General features: G+C 33.3%; 1 long non-coding RNA gene across 1 annotated transcript; it reads left to right on the top strand.

Moving 5' to 3' along the window:
• The first annotated feature begins 12,507 nt into the window (after positions 1-12,507).
• Positions 12,508-19,042, top strand: LOC127738280 (uncharacterized). Its single transcript, XR_007999981.1, has 4 exons — positions 12,508-12,546; positions 15,129-15,235; positions 17,658-17,731; positions 18,680-19,042. It is a non-coding gene; the product is annotated as an uncharacterized LOC127738280 (long non-coding RNA).
• Positions 19,043-19,537: the final 495 nt, after the last annotated feature.

The raw sequence follows: 19,537 nt of genomic DNA, 5'->3' as shown, positions 1-19,537 counted from the left end.
CTAAAAGAAGACATTTGTATGTATTTCCCATAGGGTCCTATGTTAAACTAAGTCCCCCGCTGGCGGCCATCTTGGATGATGGATCGGCTGCAAAGAAACAACACTTGGACAACACCTCATAAGGAACATTCATGCCATGTTTGGTTCCATTCCATTCAACTGTTCTCTAAAAGAAGACATTTTGTATGTATTTCCAGTAGGGTCCTATGTTAAACTAAGTCACCCACTGGCAGCCATCTTGGATGATGGATCGGCTGCAAAGTAACAACACTTGGTCAGCACCTTATAAGGAACATTCATGCCATGTTTGGTTTCATTCCATTCACTGGTTCTCTAAGAGAAGACATTTGTATGTATTTCCCATAGGGTCCAATGTTAAACCAAGTCCCCCGCTGTCGGCCATCCTGGATGATTGACCGACTGCAAAGTTACAACACTTGGTCGGCACCTTATAAGGAACATTCATGCCATGTTTTGTTTCATTCCATTCAGTGGTTCTCTAAAAGAAGACATTTGTATGTATTTCCCATAGGGTCTTATGTTCAACTAAGTCCCCCCGCTGGCGGCCATTTTGGATGATGGACCGACTGCAAAGTAACAACACTTGGTCAACATCTCATAAGGAACATTCATGCCATGTTTGGTTCCATTCCATTTATTGGTTCTCTAAAAGAAGACATTTTTATGTATTTCCCAAAGGGTCCTATGTAAAACTAAGTCCCCCGCTGGCGGCCATCTTGGATGATGGATCCGCTACAAAGTAACAACACTTGGTCAGCATCTCATAAGAAAGATTCATGCCATGTTTGGTTTCATTCCATTCAGTGGTTCTATTAAAGAAGACATTTGTATGTATTTCCCATAGGTCCTATGTTAAACTAAGTCCCCTGCTGTCGGCCATCTTGGATAATGGACCGACTGCAAAGTAACAACACTTGGTCAGCACCTCATAAGGAACATTCATGCCATGTTTGGTTTCATTCCATTCAGTGGTTCTCTAAAAGAAGACATTTGTATGTATTTCCCATAGGTCCTATGTTAAACTAAGTCCCCTGCTGTCGGCCATCTTGGATGATGGACCAACTGCAAAGTAACAACACTTGGTCAGAACCTCATAAGGAACATTCATGCCATGTTTGGTTTCATTCCATTCAGTGGTTCTCTAAAAGAAGACATTTGTATGTATTTCCCATAGGGTCCTATGTTAAACTAAGTCCCCCGCTGGCGGCCATCTTGGATGATGGACCGACTGCAAAGTAACAACACTTGGTCAGCATCTCATAAGGAACATTCATGCCATGTTTGGTTCCATTCCATTCAGTGGTTCTCTAAAAGAAGTCATTTTTATGTATTTCCCATAGGGTCCCATGTTAAACTAAGTCCCCCGCTGGCGGCCATCTTGGATGATGGATCGGCTACAAAGTAACAACACTTGGTCAGCACCTCATAAGGAACATTCATGCCATGTTTGGTTTCATTCCATTCAGTGGTTCTCTAAAAGAAGACATTTGTATGTATTTCCCATAGGGTCCTATGTTAAACTAAGTTCCCCGATGGCGGCCATCTTGGATGATGGATCGGCTACAAAGTAACAACACATGGTCAGCACCTCATAAGGAACATTCATGCCATGTTTGGTTTTATTCCATTCAGTGGTTCTCTAAAAGAAGTCATTTGTATGCATTTCCCATAGGGTCCTATGTTAAACTAAGTCCCCAGCTGGCGGCCATCTTGGATGATGGATCGGCTACAAAGTAACAACACTTGGTGAGCACCTCATAAGGAACATTCATGCCATGTTTGGTTTCATTCCATTCAGTGGTTCTCTAAAAGAAGTCATTTGTATGCATTTCCCATAGGGTCCTATGTTAAACTAAGTCCCCCGCTGGCGGCCATCTTGGATGATGGATCGGCTACAAAGTAATAACACTTGGTGAGCACCTCATAAGGAACATTCATGCCATGTTTGGTTTCATTCCATTCAGTGGTTCTCTAAAAGAAGTCATTTGTATGCATTTCCCATAGGGTCCTATGTTAAACTAAGTCCCCCGCTGGCGGCCATCTTGGATGATGGATCGGCTACAAAGTAACAACACTTGGTCAGCACCTCATAAGGAACATTCATGCCATGTTTGGTTTCATTCCGTTCAGTGGTTCTTTAGAAGAAGTTCAAAATGTAAAAAGTTAACGCCGACGACGGACGACGACGGACGACGCCGGACGACGCCGGACGACGGACGACGGACGCCAAAAGATGAGAAAAGCTCACTTGGCCCTTCGGGCCAGGTGAGCTAAAAAGATGTGGTAGGATTGCAAATATTACAACTCTTTACCATAGACCAAATGACGTAGAAGTTAGAAACTATAATAGGTCACCGTACTGCCTTCAACAATGAGTAAAACACATACCGTAAAATATAAAAGGCCCCAACATGACAAAATGCAAAACAATTCAAGACCGTAAGATTTTCATAACTGTATAGGAATAAATGATGGTTGTTTTATTATTTTATTTTTTTTTCTTTTGGTCACATTATTATAAATATGAAATAGATAAGGTTTATACCCATTTGATATTGCTTCAGTTTCAGTGTTTTTTTTTTTGTTTTTTTGTTGCTATTTTATTTAGTGTGTTACCTTTTGCAGAAACAGTCAATTTATTTGCAACTACTTATGATCGAGGTTCAGTTAGGTTTTGAGGACACCTCTACGATCGCTGAGTTGATGCCAGCTGTCATACAAGTGGCAGATTTAGCCGCTGTTAAACCTAGTTAAAAACAAATTACTCTCTTTTAAAATGTCTGTATCAATTGTATCAATTGCCAGTCCATCAGGAGCTGTACCGTCTAACTGGTAGTCATAAAAATATGCGAATCCGATAGTACTTAAATCAAAATGCTATGTGAAAACAGTTCATTTTTCTAAAAACACAATGTACTAAGAACGATTTTTTTTGGCAAATAACCATGATACACATTTACATTACTGAAAATCTGGTTGTTCCACTGTATGTATTTCGGATAATAAGTAGTAGACTTATTTAAATACTTTGTGTACAATTATACTGACGAACTTAAAAACCCAACACTAGATTTTTTCCTTTTTTTATTTCAATTTTCAAATATGCAATAATTGTAAAATACATATAATGATGAACATATTTTTCATTCATTACTGCATCGTAGAAAGAAGTGTGTACCTCAAAAGTTGAATTGATTACGTCACGAGTAATGTTCAAATCATGTTGTTTGCACTGAAAAGCTTATTTTTCCTTATTAATAGATGCATCTACCGTCGAGCGCGATGAATGCTTGTAACCAACACCTTAGTCCTAAATGGATCGACAGAAAAGTCGACCATTCTGTTGTGGATGTTTTGAGTCCAGTTTTGTCCCTACTGATGATGCCTTTCATTCGCCTTTTGCAGTCTGTTTTGGCAATTAAACGGTTTAAACTGTAAACCATTAAAAAATTCAGCAGTGGATTTTGTGAAATTTCAGTATATAAAAGCATTTATGGCATGAATCTGTCTGTCATGATTTCCGGCAATTTGGTTAGCGGTCGACGTTCCAGGTGTAGATCTCAAACGGCGTTGCGTAATGGAATGTTATTGACGTGGTGTAACTACGTGTTGATCTTGTTATATGTGGTCATTTACAAATCCGGTCTGCCTGTACCGTTGTTGTAAAGACTGAAAGTGGAAATTTCTAACGTGAAATTGTACAATAGCACGTTGACTTATTCCTGCCTACAAAATTCTTATGGACTGACTTAGATTTCCATTGCTCAGACTCGGAAATATGAAAACGTAACGTTTTTTTACTGATTTAAGTGTGGGTTAAGATTCAAAGAAATGTTTCACGAAAAAAAATGACTTACATAATTCATGCATGTGTTTCAAATCTAGCACCAAGAAATTTCGTGCGTCGTCAATCATCCGGTATTTCCAATTATCGCAGGTAAATCAGGTATTGAATTTTACCTCAGGTCTGTTTTTTTATTCTTAACCATTAACCTGGTTTTAAACATTTTCATGGTGAACAGTTTTTTGACGGGTCGGTTTTAACCATGTTTTTCAACAGGGATCAAAAGCATGTTTTAGATATTTTCAAAATGGTTTATAGCTTACAGCCAAATGACTTGTGTGTGTAGGTAAAGGTAATATCTTTGGCTAGCTTGCTTGCTAGCTGAACCGTGAAGTCATTATTAGGTTAGGTATACTACCCTCCTTTAAGAGTAGACTAGTCCGACAGATAACCAATCTATCTGTCTATAGGACTAGACTACTCTGAAAGGAGGATAGTATACCTAACCTAATAACGATTTCACGGTTCAGCTAGCAAGCAAGCTAGCCAAAGATATTACCTTTACCTACACACTCAAGTCATTTTGCTGTAAAATATTTTCTTCTAGCGTTGCGTTTTTTTTTTTTTTTCGTTTTTTTTTTCTCCCTTTTAACATGTTTATGGTTTAAGCTTAAACATGTTTCAGGTTGTTTTTAACCAGTAACTAGTTTGAGTATAAAAAAACAGGCCAGTGTCGTCAGGTCACCAAAGATGCTCTTTCCTCGTTTTGTAAAAATTGGTGTAAACGGGAAAAAATCTGATAAAAAATCTCTTGATTCTTATTTAAATAAATGTATGAATGTGGTAGATAATAGAATATCACACTTTGAAAATAATTTAGATGGAAATAATAGAGTACATAATACGCCTATTTCCAGAATAAGAAATAAACTTCAAGAACTTTCAAAGCGGTTTGTGTTTGTACCGGCCGACAAAGCAGCCAACAATGTGGCGGTGGTATGCCGTAAATACTACACGGACGTTCTTAAGAATGAAATTTTAAATTCATCTACATTCAAGTCCATGCGCCCCACAGAGAGTCATATAGTAAAGATAAAAAAAAAACATATCATAACCACATCACAGCTTAAGGTTTCTTCTGAACTTTTGAAGGTCCCTACTGTGTATTGGTTACCTAAACTACACAAAAAAGCAGTAAAACATCGTTTCATCTCTTCCTCTAGTAAGTGTTCTACAACTAATCTTTCAGTGCTTTTAACAAGTTCCTTAACTACTATCAAAGAGCTTATCATAAACTATTGTAATGAAATATATGAAAATAGTGGAATTAACTATTTTTGGAGTATGAAAAATTCTTTGGATGTTTTAGATAAATTACGTGCTTTTGATGGTCCTTTTGATTCTGTTGACAGTTTTGACTTTTCTACTCTTTACACTACACTTCCACACAATCTTGTCAAACAAAAATTTGACTATTTAATCAAATGGTCGTTTGGTAAATCTGAATGCAAATATATTTGCTGCAACTCATTTAAAGCCTTCTTCTCTAATGAGAAAGGTAAATATGCTAGATATACTTACTGGAGGTGTGATGAGATGATTGAAGCTGTTAATTTTCTCCTTGATAATATTTATGTACGTTTCGGCAGCAAAGTTTATCGACAGGTTGTAGGTATTCCTATGGGCACTAATTGCGCCCCTTTAATAGCAGACTTGTTTTTGTACTGTTATGAATCACAGTTTATGACCAAATCAGTAAAGACCCGTCTAAATTGCATTTAATTGATAAATTCAACAACACTGACCGTTATCTTGATGATATTTTTTCGTTAAATAATCAAGAACTTTATCAATATACTGCCGAAATTTACCCCAAGGAACTTATTTTAAATAAATCAAATTTAAACGGTAACAATTGTCCTTTCCTAGATTAAGATATTTCGGTTTTACACGGAAAACTCCACACTAAAATTTACGACAAAAGGGACGATTCTTCGTTCCCTATTGTTAATTTTCCCTTTTTGGATGGTGATGTTCCTTTGGCACCATCTTATGGTGTTTATATTTCACAACTCGTTCGCCATACCCGTGTCTGTTGTGACGTTTTTTATTTTAACGAACGTAATCTATGAATTACTGGTAAATTATTAAGCTAGGGATTTCGTTACCACAAATTACTTAAAACCTTTACTTAATTCCCGTGCACGGAAATTTAGAAACGATCCTGGTAAACTTATCGATCCTTTAAATAAACTTATTCTAAAAGGTTACCTTTTCAACACTGTAATTAGATAATTAAATATTGTTTTTATTGGTACTAATATTGATTTTGTTATCAGTAAATTAAAAGCAAACTAAATATTATTGTTATATACATATACACATTCATGGATCTACAATCTGTCGATACCTGTATCTTGGCATTGCACAAGGTCATGTTTTTCTCCGACTGTTTATGACGTCTTTACACTAAATCCATTGGATGTTGGATGTGTACGGATTGATAATTTAGTCTTAGATGCATGATTTTTTTCATTAGTTGTTAGTGGCTTTGAACTAGCTGTCAGTAACTGCGAGTACTCTCAGATCTGTACTTAGTGTCTTTTTGTTGTTTGGATGTACAAGTACCCGGCCACGTCCACTTGTATTTGTAGTATTTGTATTTTTGTCCATCTGATGAGTTAAGCCTCTTTCAACTGATTTTTATAGTTCGTTCTTATGTTGTACTGTTACACCAATGTCCCAGGTTAGGGGGAGGTTGGGATCCCGCTAACATGTTTAACCCCCGTCACATTTTGTATGTATGTGCCTGTCCCAAGTCAGGAGCCTTTAATTCAGTTGTTGTCGTTTGTTTATGTGTTACTGTACATATTTGTTTTTTGTTCATTTTTTGTACATAAATTAGGCCGTTAGTTTTCTCGTTTGAATTGTTTTACATTGTCATTTCGGGGCCTTTAAAGCCGACTGTGCGGTATGGGCTTTGCTCATTGTTGAAGGCCGTACGGTGACCTATAGTTGTTAATTTCTGTGTCATTTGGTCTCTTGTGGAGAGTTGTCTCATTGGCAATCATACACCATCTTCTTTTTTATCTTTATTAGAAAGAGATATGGTAATCATGTTTAACCCCGCCACATTCTTTTTGTGCCTTTCCCAAATCAGGAGCCTGTAGTTCAGTGGTTGTCGTTGTTTCATGTCTGTCATATTTGTTTTTTGTAGATTGTTTTGTTATAAATTAGGCCGTTAGTTTTCTCAATTGAATTGTTTCATATTTTTCGTGTCGGGGCCTTTTATAGCCGACTATACGGTATGGGTTTTTCTCATTGTTGAAGGCCGTACGGTTGCTTATAATTGCTTACATCCACGGTGAATATTGATCTCATTCGCAATCATACCACATCTCCTTATTTTTATATTAACATAAAGATGAATCATGTTTTGATAAAAAAAAATCAACAAATTGTGTATTGCGTTTTTAAAGCCCGTCAGCGTTCGTGACACTGTTGAGCAAAGGAGGATTAATTTAATAGCAAGCTCATCGGTCAAAATAAGTAGTTTAATACTATGTACTTTCAAGTTCATTACTTTAAATCAACGCCGAGATACAGCCCCCTACCCCATAATTACTAAGATACTTTCTTAATCTTCACCATCTTGTGCTAGTACATAAACATATTGTTTTATTGCGTTCCCTTTACAAATTAGTGGCAATTTGTTAGTGTATAAACGTGTTTAATTAGGTAGCTGTTAAAACATTTAGAATGACATATTATTGACACATTAAAAATGTGATCCTTTTATGTATGACAGTGCTCATCAATTTGTTTCAAATGAAGACATTGAATTTGTCACATGACATGCGAAGTGTAATTTTTGTAAATCATATGGACACAAAATATACTCAATAGATGAAATTTGCAAGCAAAAGTTATAATCTTTCATTTTCTGCTTTCGCGATGGGAGATATAACATAAGTTTTGTTTGTTATTTACAAACATGGCCTCTTGGAAAACTCGATTTAAGAGAGAGGTAAGTTTTATCAACAGGACAATTGTATTCATCTTGTTTTTCTCATATTATATTTCATATACACTTTTTTGTATTTCATTTCATATCATATTGCATCGTTTTTGTGACATATACATTGTATTGAGCAGATTTTAATATTCGTTATATATAACAAAAAAATCAGTTGTAAGTTTGCTAATGTAATATAGATATATATTCAATAAAACATTGTAAATTCACGAGTATAAACATAATAAGATGTGGTAGGATTGCCAAAAATGAAAAAAAAATGAAAAACTGTAAAGAAATACATATTTTGTTATATTTTGATTCATTAAGAACAAAATCAATGATAGTACCGATATAAACAATATTCAAATATATTACTATAATAATACATTGATAATCTTTAAGAATAAGTTTATTCGAAAGATCAATAACTTTACTTGAATCGTATTCTAATATACGGGCTCTATAAACAATATTACCGTAAAAATTAGGATCGTATATCATATTTGTAATAAATTACAGCCAAACTTCTAAACCAAAGTTTTGTATCTATTAACGAATGTAGTAAAGGTTTTAACTAATTTGTTGTAACGAAATCCCTTACTTGATAATTTACCGGTTATGCAGAGAATTTATATTTGAAATATAAAACGTCACTGCAGACACGGTCATAGCGAACGAGTTGGGGAAATGTACACACAATAAGAAGGGGACACAGGAACATCATTGTGTAAAAAAAGGAAAATAAGAAATAGGGAACGAAAATGATATCTTTTGTCGTAATTTTTATTGTTTAAAGTTTCCCATGTGAAACTGAAATACATGTAGCAAAATATAGAAAAGGACAATAATGGTTGATTATTTTAAATGTATTTGAAGCCTTTTTGCTTGGGTAGAGGAGTACAGTATAATTAGAGAATTTCTGACTATTCAAATAAAAATATCCTCAAGGTAACGGTAACGCTGAATTCAACAAAAACTGTTATTCAAAACAATATAGGATCAAGTCTGCTGTTGTCGGGGCACAAATGGCGCACATAAGAATACCTGCAACATGTCGATCAACTTTAATAGGACGTTTATGTTGTGATGGAGATAATTTACATCTTTAATAATTTTATTACAGTTCCAGTAGAAACTTCTAGCAAATTTACCTTTTTTGATACAGATCAAGACTTTATAAGAGTTGTAGCAAATGCATTCGCAATTAGATTTTTAATAAAGGATCATTTCATTAAACAAGGAAAAGAGAGGCGAAAGATACCAAAGGGACTTTCAAACTCATTAGTCGAAAATAAAATGATAACGCCATGGCAAAAAAGAAAAAGACAAAAAAACCGCATACACAATACAAAATAGAAAACTAAAGACTGAGCAACACGAACCCCACCAAAAACCGGGGGTGATAAGATTGTATGGAAGTGTAGTAAAGAGAGTAAAGAAATCATAAGTGTCATCCAAATTGAAAGGACCATCAAAAGCGCGTTTTTTTTTATCAAAACATCAGGATTACACTACAAAAAGAAAGCAAGACACAATAAAAGCATCAAACAGTCTCCTAACAAGTAGAATGATGTTCATCATGCATGCTTTTTTAATATCAGAAAAAATGATATATAGGACAAAAACACAAAAAGCACATTGTGAGCAAATTATTCTGGTGCATCCTATGCATGTCACCCTTGTCAAATAAAAAAATGGGCGTGTAAATATTTAAATATCGTCAATACGACAGATATACTGTCCACTTTAAATACGAACTTTTGTTTGCCTGGAATCCTGTGCAAAAGGAAAATCAGAGGAAGTCAACAAAACGTACATCGGATTATCCATTTTGACAGATAAAACATTAAAGTAATCATGCAAGTTTCCATGTAGATGTATCATGGGATCAACGATGGAATGAATTTTAATAGCTGAATATCTTTTCATTTATACGATTTTAATGTGTACATATTGTCGACAGACACGTTTCATTCTGTTTAAGGTTGTATATATCATGAAAAAAATTTTGAGTTGTTTCCAATGAATAAGATGTTATATCAAATAACAACAAAAGTCATGTAACGTATTGTCTTTACCATTTTTCTTGACGAGTTTTTATATTCTTTTTTGCAAACTTCTCTGTATGCAATGTTATATATTTCTCAAAATACGTGTTCGCTTACACAAACAAATATTTTCTTTTGTATATACATGACGAGAATAACACCTACTAATTTATCAGGTGTGTCCACATTATATGTTAATTATAGAACACTTAATGGTAGTTAAAAGATGTCTTAAACATGTGGGAAACAAGTGTTCGGATTTTCTTATTTTTGTACACCTGGATACCGTTCTTTTATTAATCTGCAAATACAAGAATTGAAATGAACGGACGCGAAAGACGGAGTCGTGGACGGTATTCTGAGGTCAGTATGTACTATTTGTCAGAAAAGAGAGATAAATCTAAAAGGAGTACTTGGGCATTTTATACAGCATGATAACATTGAATGGTTCTTGACAATGTGCTCTTTGTTTAAATTTGTATTAAAGTTTAATTCTAGAAGTTAGACAAAACAAAATATTTAAAAATAATGTTTTAGGAAAAAATTATCAATAATTGTAGATAGTCATTTATGATATATGGCAAAACAAGTACTTTTGCAACGATATTAACATGTCAAAAATGTCAATAGAGATCATGTTTTCGGTTCGAAAATAGAAATGTGTGGAAGGCCATGCATGGTAATAAATTTAATCTAATATAGGAAAACAATTACTAGAATGATGTATAAACACGTAAGAAACTTGTAATGTTTTAATATTCCACTCTAAAATCAAGGTAGAAAGATAAAATTAAGTTGCAGTGTTTTTCCCTGCGATTAACAATTACACAATCATTGTTTCAATTTGTTTATTAGTGTATATTTAGCAGATTTTCCACAACAGGGCTATAGAGAATACATTTGTTGGTATATATCAGCTACCTTTAATGTTGTGGGGGTGTGGTTTTCTTATGTTCTTTTGCTTGGCCTTGAGCATAAAGATGACAAATTTTAAAATTGAATTAAACTACTAAGTATATAGTTTTCATATTGAACTCTGACTCACAAAACTATGTTTACCTGTTGCGAATTTTATGTGCAATAAAGGTAAGAAAAAGTTAAATAACGTTGTTATGACAAGCTTGTTATCACAGATATAAAAAGAAGAGAGAAGATACCATCTGGTACCGACAAAATCATAAGTCCAATAAAAACAAACGGTGCCATGGCCAAAATGAAAACGACAATAACAAAACACCACATACAAAATTAAAGAGTTTAAGTTTTGAGATTAATGATGACTGCAAATCAACAAACACCCATTTTGGATAGAATTAACTAATATGTGGTAAAAAGAAATTTAGTATTTACAATCTTATTTATTACCTTCTTTCAATGCAACTTATTATTTCAGAAATCGTTTTATAATTTACATTATTTTCAAAATATGAAACAACTTTAAAGTGTATTGCTGCGATCACTTTACATTAATAAACAGTTTTACTTATACTAGTGGCCACATATGACAACCCTGTATAATAGCAACAGTCGTATAAATGAAGCAGGAAACAGCAATGATGTTCCATTGAGTACAATTGACAACAGTTTTGAACCACCTAATCCGCATGGATGTTTTCGCTATTATAATGGACAAAGAAATGATACTTTAGAATCAGTGATATCTGAAGGAATAAATTCATCTCCACCGTCTTTTAAACGCGAGGAAGACGAACGAGCATCGTCCTACGAGATTGGGGACAAGTTTAAAAGAGGATCGACATGTAGAGTGATACTGTGTATATTTTTCGTACTTTGTTTCATTGGAGTAGTTATTGCTGGTGTTGTGTTATCTGTTTTATGTAAGTTTTTGATATCTAGAATTTCATATAAGTAAAACGTTGTTATATGTTTTTATTTTTACAACTACACCAGCTAGATTGTGTGTCTTTTACACATTTTAAAATGATGAAATACGTCGCTTTCAATCATTTTTGTAATGTTTGTTAACAAGTTTACATGAACATATAGCTTTATAAGTGTTTATTCTGTCATGCATCATTATAAACAGATATCATGAACGATAATTCTTTCTAAGTTTAACTCTTTTTGCCTATCTATCATCTGAAACTAAATGGCTCCGTTTTATCATGTCAATTAAAACGATGGCTTATTTTGCATAATATATCATGTGGTTTGTAGTTTCTAACATGAAGTTGAAAATTATTTATTAATATACATAATATATATACTTTTGATAGGGAATATAAATGTATATGAATGGGAATGATATTTTATAACGATGAACAACGAACCATGATTAAGAGTTTCCGTCTTTTCGATGGTCCGTTTTCCCAATCCATGTATGAGATAGATAGACATGAAGTAAATCGGATGTAACAATACAATACACTTAATATATGTCAAAACATAATATTTTCAAAATATAAGTTCAAAGGATGACATTGCTATTTAGTTTATAATCGCCAAAAACAGGTATTTTAATTTATTGCATGATATAGCTACAAATTATGGTTAGGACATTTAATTAAGATAGGATATCTTATTTTGGTTCTTAAAACTTAGATAGGAATATATTTCAAAATGTTTATTGAAATTTACGAATATAACTTATATGTCTCGAAAATGTGTATATATCATTTCAGTGTCACAACGAATACTTCCAAAAAAGGTTTCTAGTAAGTAAAATATCCTTAGTCAAAAATACGTCTGGTCTCTTAATTCTGTGTTGAAATTTCTGTTCCTTCTTTCTTGGTCATTAATGGTGTGTCTATTCGACTTATGTTTTTTTATTATCACCATGGTATATATCTTCTCCGTGTTTTTAATGTTTATTACATGTCAAACTTTGTAGACAAATGTACAATTGTAGCGTTTATATATTTTTGATTTGCAAAATAAGATTTATCCCGATTTGCGTGTTTATGCTTGCACAATGAGGGGTGAGTGGGTCAAACGTTTAAGAGGATAATTAGTTAGTATCAACTTTAAATTAACGTATAGACTTTGAATTAATGTGGGTTTTTTTTTCTAAAGGTTGCCATTCTGTAAATATAGACAATGCAATTTCCCATAGGAACTCCCTTTGCAGCTAAAACTGTGCCACTTTTACTATGAAGTTTCGTGAACAGTTATATCCCAGAACGGAAAGTTGATACGCACTACTTTTTTATTCAAAGGTCAAAATATAGGGCTGTGCGGCATATTTTCAACATTTATATGCCCTGAACTTCTAACAGTTTAAACTTATACTAAAATTCTATACTATCCATACCTTAACTATTGGACCTCCTAAGAATTAAATTTTAGGCGCTACCCTGTTTTTCTATACTGGTAACATTCCCAAGTTATGTCTCTATGAGATGAAACACATAGATCACATCTGGGAACCAGTACGTTAACAAATTAACATATCTATGAATATCATATATCTCCCCAAAAGAGGCGTGGCTTGTGAAACAGCTGTATTTACAAAGTGCAACCTAAAATGTCCATAGTTATCTTAGGACTTGATGGTTATGCTAAGATTCAATGGTTACGTTAGAGTGAGATGGTCAGCAAAGTAGATAAATAAATTTAAAGGCTATATGTGTTATGCTTAAAAAAAAAACAGATACCAGAAAACACAAGAAAACAAAAATAATAACAAGAAAATGAAACATGTGAAATAGAAAAACGCACAAAATAAATCAATGCAATTATACCATTTTTCTCTAAATACCAGTATTACAGATTATAAAACACCGACACAAGTTCTTACTTTACTCTGAATTAACGACATGCGTGCTATAACACGTTTATGATTTATAATATGCACAAGTACTCTTGCACATGTAGCTTTTAGTACTTTAATTTTCATATCTGAAAATGAACCTTAATATGTACACTTCCTCTGCTTTGTTTACAAGGAGAAGTCAATCGTTGTTTTTATGTGATCTGTTGTACTGTCCTAAATTTTTGTAATTCATGTTATTCTTTCCATACATTGTTCATTGTACTTCTGTTTCATGTATAGTAAAACGCATATATCAATAAAAGGATATAAATAACCTAACCATACCACGATGAGTAAATACATCCATATGATTAACGGTTTCATGAGCAATGCATTACTATGTCAGAACAAGTAAGTAGGAACCAAGGGCATAATCAAAATTCATAAAACACATTCATTATGTACGTTGACAAAAACAGATTTGTTATGTACTTTAATAAAAAAAATTGCACAACTTTAATTTAAAGTTTGTGCATGTCAAAGTTCAACATACCACATCAATCGATCATACTTAATTTCATAGTGAAAGTAGGTCACTGAAGCAGTGAACATCATGTAGGTAAATTTTCAACTCTTCATAATTTAAGTACTAAAAGGAACATGAGCAAAAACACAATTTTTTGTAAAGAATACAGATTATAATATGACAAAAAAAGGAATTATATAGTAAAAACAAGCTATCCACATAACAAAACACAGAAAAAGAAAAAACACTTGGAAATGTAACCAGGCTCCATACAATGTAAACAGTTTCTTGCTGCAATAGTCGCACTGTGTAGAATGGCACAATTGTTGACAAAATGAAATATAACTGTAGAGTGCATTTAGGTTTCAGATCCACATGGTTGCAGCAGACCAATATCATAGAACTTAAAACTCCTTGCATCAAACATTGTGTTTTTAATAGACTGCACTAATTTGATGCTTTTGTGACAAGCAAAGATAACACTATCATATCGAAATCTCTATAGGAATCGGACATTTTATAGTGATACGGAACGGTTCACATGTGAAGTGCATGGTCGCAGGATATGTTTAAATGATAAATGTTCGTCTATAGTAAGACAACAAAAATTATATCGTATGGATTTGGCTTGTTGTAAGAGGACGTGCGGTGGCCTATGGTTGTTGACTTCTACGTCATTTGGTCTCTGGTGGAGAGTTGTTTAATTGGCAATCATACCACATTTCCTTAATTACATATATGATTTAAGGGTGGAAATACGATGACGTAATTCGTGATGCCTAAGATAATAATTTGATCATCCAGGCATCTAAGTAGACCTGTAAAGATCCGATGTGTAAATTATAGGCCTTACTAAATTATCATATACAGATAATTTGTATTATATTTTGGATCGGGGGTGAATTAATTGCTCGAACCGTATATCTTTTTTAATAGCATACCTTGCTCTTAAAACTACGTCTACGTGTATCCAAAACAAAGAGCTTGATTTTAAGATACTTCCTTTACTTTCTTTTTAGAAACTTTCGAGTCAACAGCTACCCTTAATAACGCAACATTTACTGAAGCTTTATCAGATGTTAACAGTCCCCAATTTCACCAACTAGCAACAGAGTTTTGTGAAGCAGTAAGTTTATCTTTTGTTCGATATAGTAAACATTGATTAACAACTTATATATATTAAACCAAAGACAAATTATTTTCTCGAACACGTAAATTTGTGTATCAGAACTCCCCTTTACCAATTTTAGTTATACACTATATCTGTTGCTTTATGATTAAAATATTAAAGTGCAAACATTAAGTCTAAACATTTTAATTGATAGCCTTGTGCTAAGTTTTGTAAGTGGTTTTCAATTGGCGCTTCATAGCCAAATGGATACAAACGGGTAGTAAGACTATGTTATTGTTTCCAGCGGTTCCGCATTTGTTCCGAAGCTGTTCCAAGAAGTCATCATTTTCATTATCAGACCCACGGTTCATTATATCTTAAACCATCTTACTAACTAAAAATATTGCTGATACAGATGAGTGAATTTGAAAGACCAAAACAGATTCTAATATGGCTTACATGAGACAATACTGCATGATGCTTGAGAGAAGCGACTAAAAAATACCTTTTTCTTGCATAAAAACTATCAAAAGTCATGCAATGTAGTCTTAAAATGATACTTGACAAAGATACCTGGCTAACAATTACGTACGCTAGAATCACATTTTGTCTACATAAGATTCATAAATGGGGCTCGCATTTAAACAGTTGGAAAACCAAAGCTATTACAGTGTTGCAGAGCATCGAAAACAAAAACTGACTACGGCCGTCTATACCTGCAGAAGGCAATAAAAGTGTTTCGAAAGAGTTTAACATTTTATGAACAGTAAATTTAGAGAGAAGGACCGCATCAATCATATGTCCATCATATCAGTACGATAGTGTTGACATCTCGGGGCGAGGGATAAACTAGGGGACAGGCGTCCACCAGCAGTGACATCGACCTATAGTTGTAAAAACTTACCACAGAGACCAGGCTTGTAATATGCGACACCAGATAAGCGTTACGCCATAATATGTGATATCAGTTACCAGTATCTTCGGTGGTATTTGATTTGTTTTTACTGCCCCCCCCCCCCGCCGATATCTTTTTTGGAAATAAAGAAAAGCGTATGCTTTTGTGATACCTTTTCGTAGGCTCAAACCAAATTTGACTTCGTGATATTCCTTCTTTAGATATGTTATTTAAAAAGATAGACGTAAAGAGTGAATTCAAGTTAGACATAATGAATAGATTCCAGTATAATTATATGATAATTAATTTCAAGTTCCCTTGTTTTTTAGTTGGTTTTTTTTTGTTGAAATTCTCGATATTTTCTTCTTTATTTTGTTTTAGTATTAATATTACTTTGAATTTGGAATAATACTAGCAGGTGATGCTTCAGTGTTTTTTTTTTTTTTTTTTTTTTTTCATTTAAAAATGATAGGTTTGCAAATACAACGTAAAAGTCGATACACAAAATAAAGCAAACAATAAAGAGATAATCCTCGGTTCATATGTGTTCCTATCAAGTTGGTTTTTCAAAATTGTTTACAAAGACCTAACAGATAATTTTTCAGTGTCTACTTCACAAATTATATAGGATAGTTGTGGGTTATATATTATAGGTGCTGACGTTGTGTATCAGTTTATTTACTTTACAGTTTTCCCTTTATTTTTGTTCTATTATTTTCCGCTTGGTCGTGTGACTCTTGACGTTGCTCGGTCGGTATTTGTGCATTCATGTCTTTGGTTTTGGCTTAGGCCGTTTCTGATGCCGGTGTGTCAAGAGGTACAATTCGGACACATGAGGTTTTTATAATATTGTTTTCATTTTTTATACCATTGACTAAAACATTGTTGTTGGCGTCTTTGACAGTTTTATTTAAATATAAAAAAGGAAAAGGTGGTATGATTGCCAATGAGACAACTCTCCATTAGGAACCCAATGACAAAGAAGTTTACATCTTTATGTTTGTTTGAATTTTTAAGTCAGTTGTTTTGAATGTCTGTAATGTATGTTTACACAGTTTTGGCTGCTGAATCCAAATTATTGTCACGTTAACCAATACTGTCTGTTTGAGTTGTTCATCTAATATTGTCAATATAATGGAACTCTATAAAAACTTCATACTGGTGGGAGGTTTTAATCAGATAGCTATAACACCAGGCTTACCCCACCATTTTCTTCAAAAAATGTCTGTACCAAAGTCAGGAATATGGTAGTTGTTTTTCATTTTTCCGTTGGTTTTTATAGTCGAGTGTTTTATTTTATAGGTTTCATTGACTTTCCATTCCCTTTTTTGAATTTACCCTAGAGTTTGGTATTTTTGTTAATACTTTTTGGCATATTTTACTTATGATATCTTAAATATCAAATAATGTAGCTTTGGAAACTGTTTCCCATTCTTGAAAACAATGAATTGGTATTATGAGAGTAACGAAAAAATACTCATAATATTCTAGTTGCGATTCAAAAACACTTGAGTAACTTCATGATTACATTGAAATTTACAGATGAAAGCAATGTTTACCTCATCATCCTCACCATTCAACGACGATTACGAAGACTGCGAGGTACTTTCATTCAGGTAATTTAAATAATAAGAAAGTCAGAAGAAACCAACTGTTGAAAAACAAAGCGAACTAAATCAAGAAAGAGACACACATACTAATCAATATACATGAACTGTTTATTATCATTCTTTTGCTAAAACGATAATGAGATCACTAAATAAAACTCCGATAAATCGGGCTTCGTCATATCTTTCAAGATTTAATAAATGAACTAGCAACAAATACTGGTGAAAACTTCAGAATTTACCAAATAACATGACTTTGCATGGCCTTAACAACAGTTGATCAACAAATACAAATCGTGTGTAACGCGTGCTACTAAGAATAGTACAGCCATATTCCTATATAGGATAGCAAGAACTGACAGAAAACACAGTTTTCATAGCATCTTTCTCATTTACAATATACGTGTAAAGTTGTGTGTTCAAAATTATTTTTGAAGAGATTAGTATCGCATAAACATATTTACCTGTGTTTAAGTAAACGCGGACTCGATGTTGTTTTCATCACAAGACTGCATATCACTGGTTGCAAAGCACATTTTCAAAATCAATATTACTTTAAATGCAGAGCATACATTTGCAACAACATCGGTGATGATACAGTCTAGTAATATGATATTTGTTGTTTAAGTAACTTGGAAAAAATAACTTCATATTAACAATTTGAAATTAAAGACTGAGAATATATCTTATGTCCTATATATTGATATTTTCCTAAACTTGATATTATATATAATTTATCTATATTCATAAGAAAAGGTGTCAAAACCTTTCATCGAACTGTGGAGCGAAAACAAATACGAGGAAAAAATAAGGCAATATCTTACAATCTTTTGCATAAAACCTTTATTACAAATCTAATTTTTCGAAAATTATAAGAATATAACATGCGAAGACAATTCAATAGTCAATACTGTTTATACGCAAGTTAGTTTATCTTTTAAATGTTTTGATTTACAGTCCTGGCAGCGTAAAGGTTAGATTCAGAATAGGATCAAAGATATATTCAGAAGTTAATATGGAAACTATCTTAGGTCAGTTTAAAACTCATTTACAAACTATGATCACACGGAAAGGGCCGTGGAATCCACTCAGAATAGATGAAACCACAATTTTCAATTTTAAAGAAGTGGATCCACAATATAGAATAAAATACAGTAGCCAGTTCAAGACGTCTACGGAGGATATATTTACAGAAAATCTATCATCTAGGTATATAAAGTCATCTATCAAAGAGAAAGAAATGATGTCTTCACAAAATAGTAAAGTCACAACAGATTCAGAAAAATCTTCTTCTCTTGATATTGTGATTGAAGAGTTAAAACAAATTACTCGTCTTAATCAAATGTCTCTTAGTATTTTAGATTCTACTGAAGTTTATGAAAGTTATATTACTGAATACATGGAGTCAAAAACATATATTCCATCCTCATTGGTTTTAAATTCTCTTGTTTCTACCTATACATATGCACCTGATTATCAAGTGACTCCATCTATTTCTAAGGAGGTTTCTAAGACAGCAGTCTATACATTTAATGATGAAATTTCTAAATCAAAAGTCAATACTGGTCTAACGATGCTATATTCAGCGGAATTATCTACTGGTAGGTTCAAAATGCCTCACAAAACTACTTATTCTGGTACCACTAGGACATCAATAGTGTTTGATACATTGTCCGATGACTTGTTGTATACCAAAAGAAACACAGAAAAACAGCAGCTAGATCATATGGAATCTGAAACACATAGCTTGCATTCATCGCATGAAACAAAATTACATATTTCGCCAGACATTGTTGTTACAAATACTCTAATGTA

Source organism: Mytilus californianus, unplaced genomic scaffold (genome assembly GCF_021869535.1).
Source record: "Mytilus californianus isolate M0D057914Y unplaced genomic scaffold, xbMytCali1.0.p SCAF_4, whole genome shotgun sequence".
In the NCBI taxonomy this organism is placed as follows: Eukaryota; Metazoa; Mollusca; class Bivalvia; order Mytilida; family Mytilidae; genus Mytilus; species Mytilus californianus.
The sequence above is the reverse complement of the archived record's forward strand: the minus strand, read 5'-3'. Positions and strand labels throughout refer to the sequence as shown.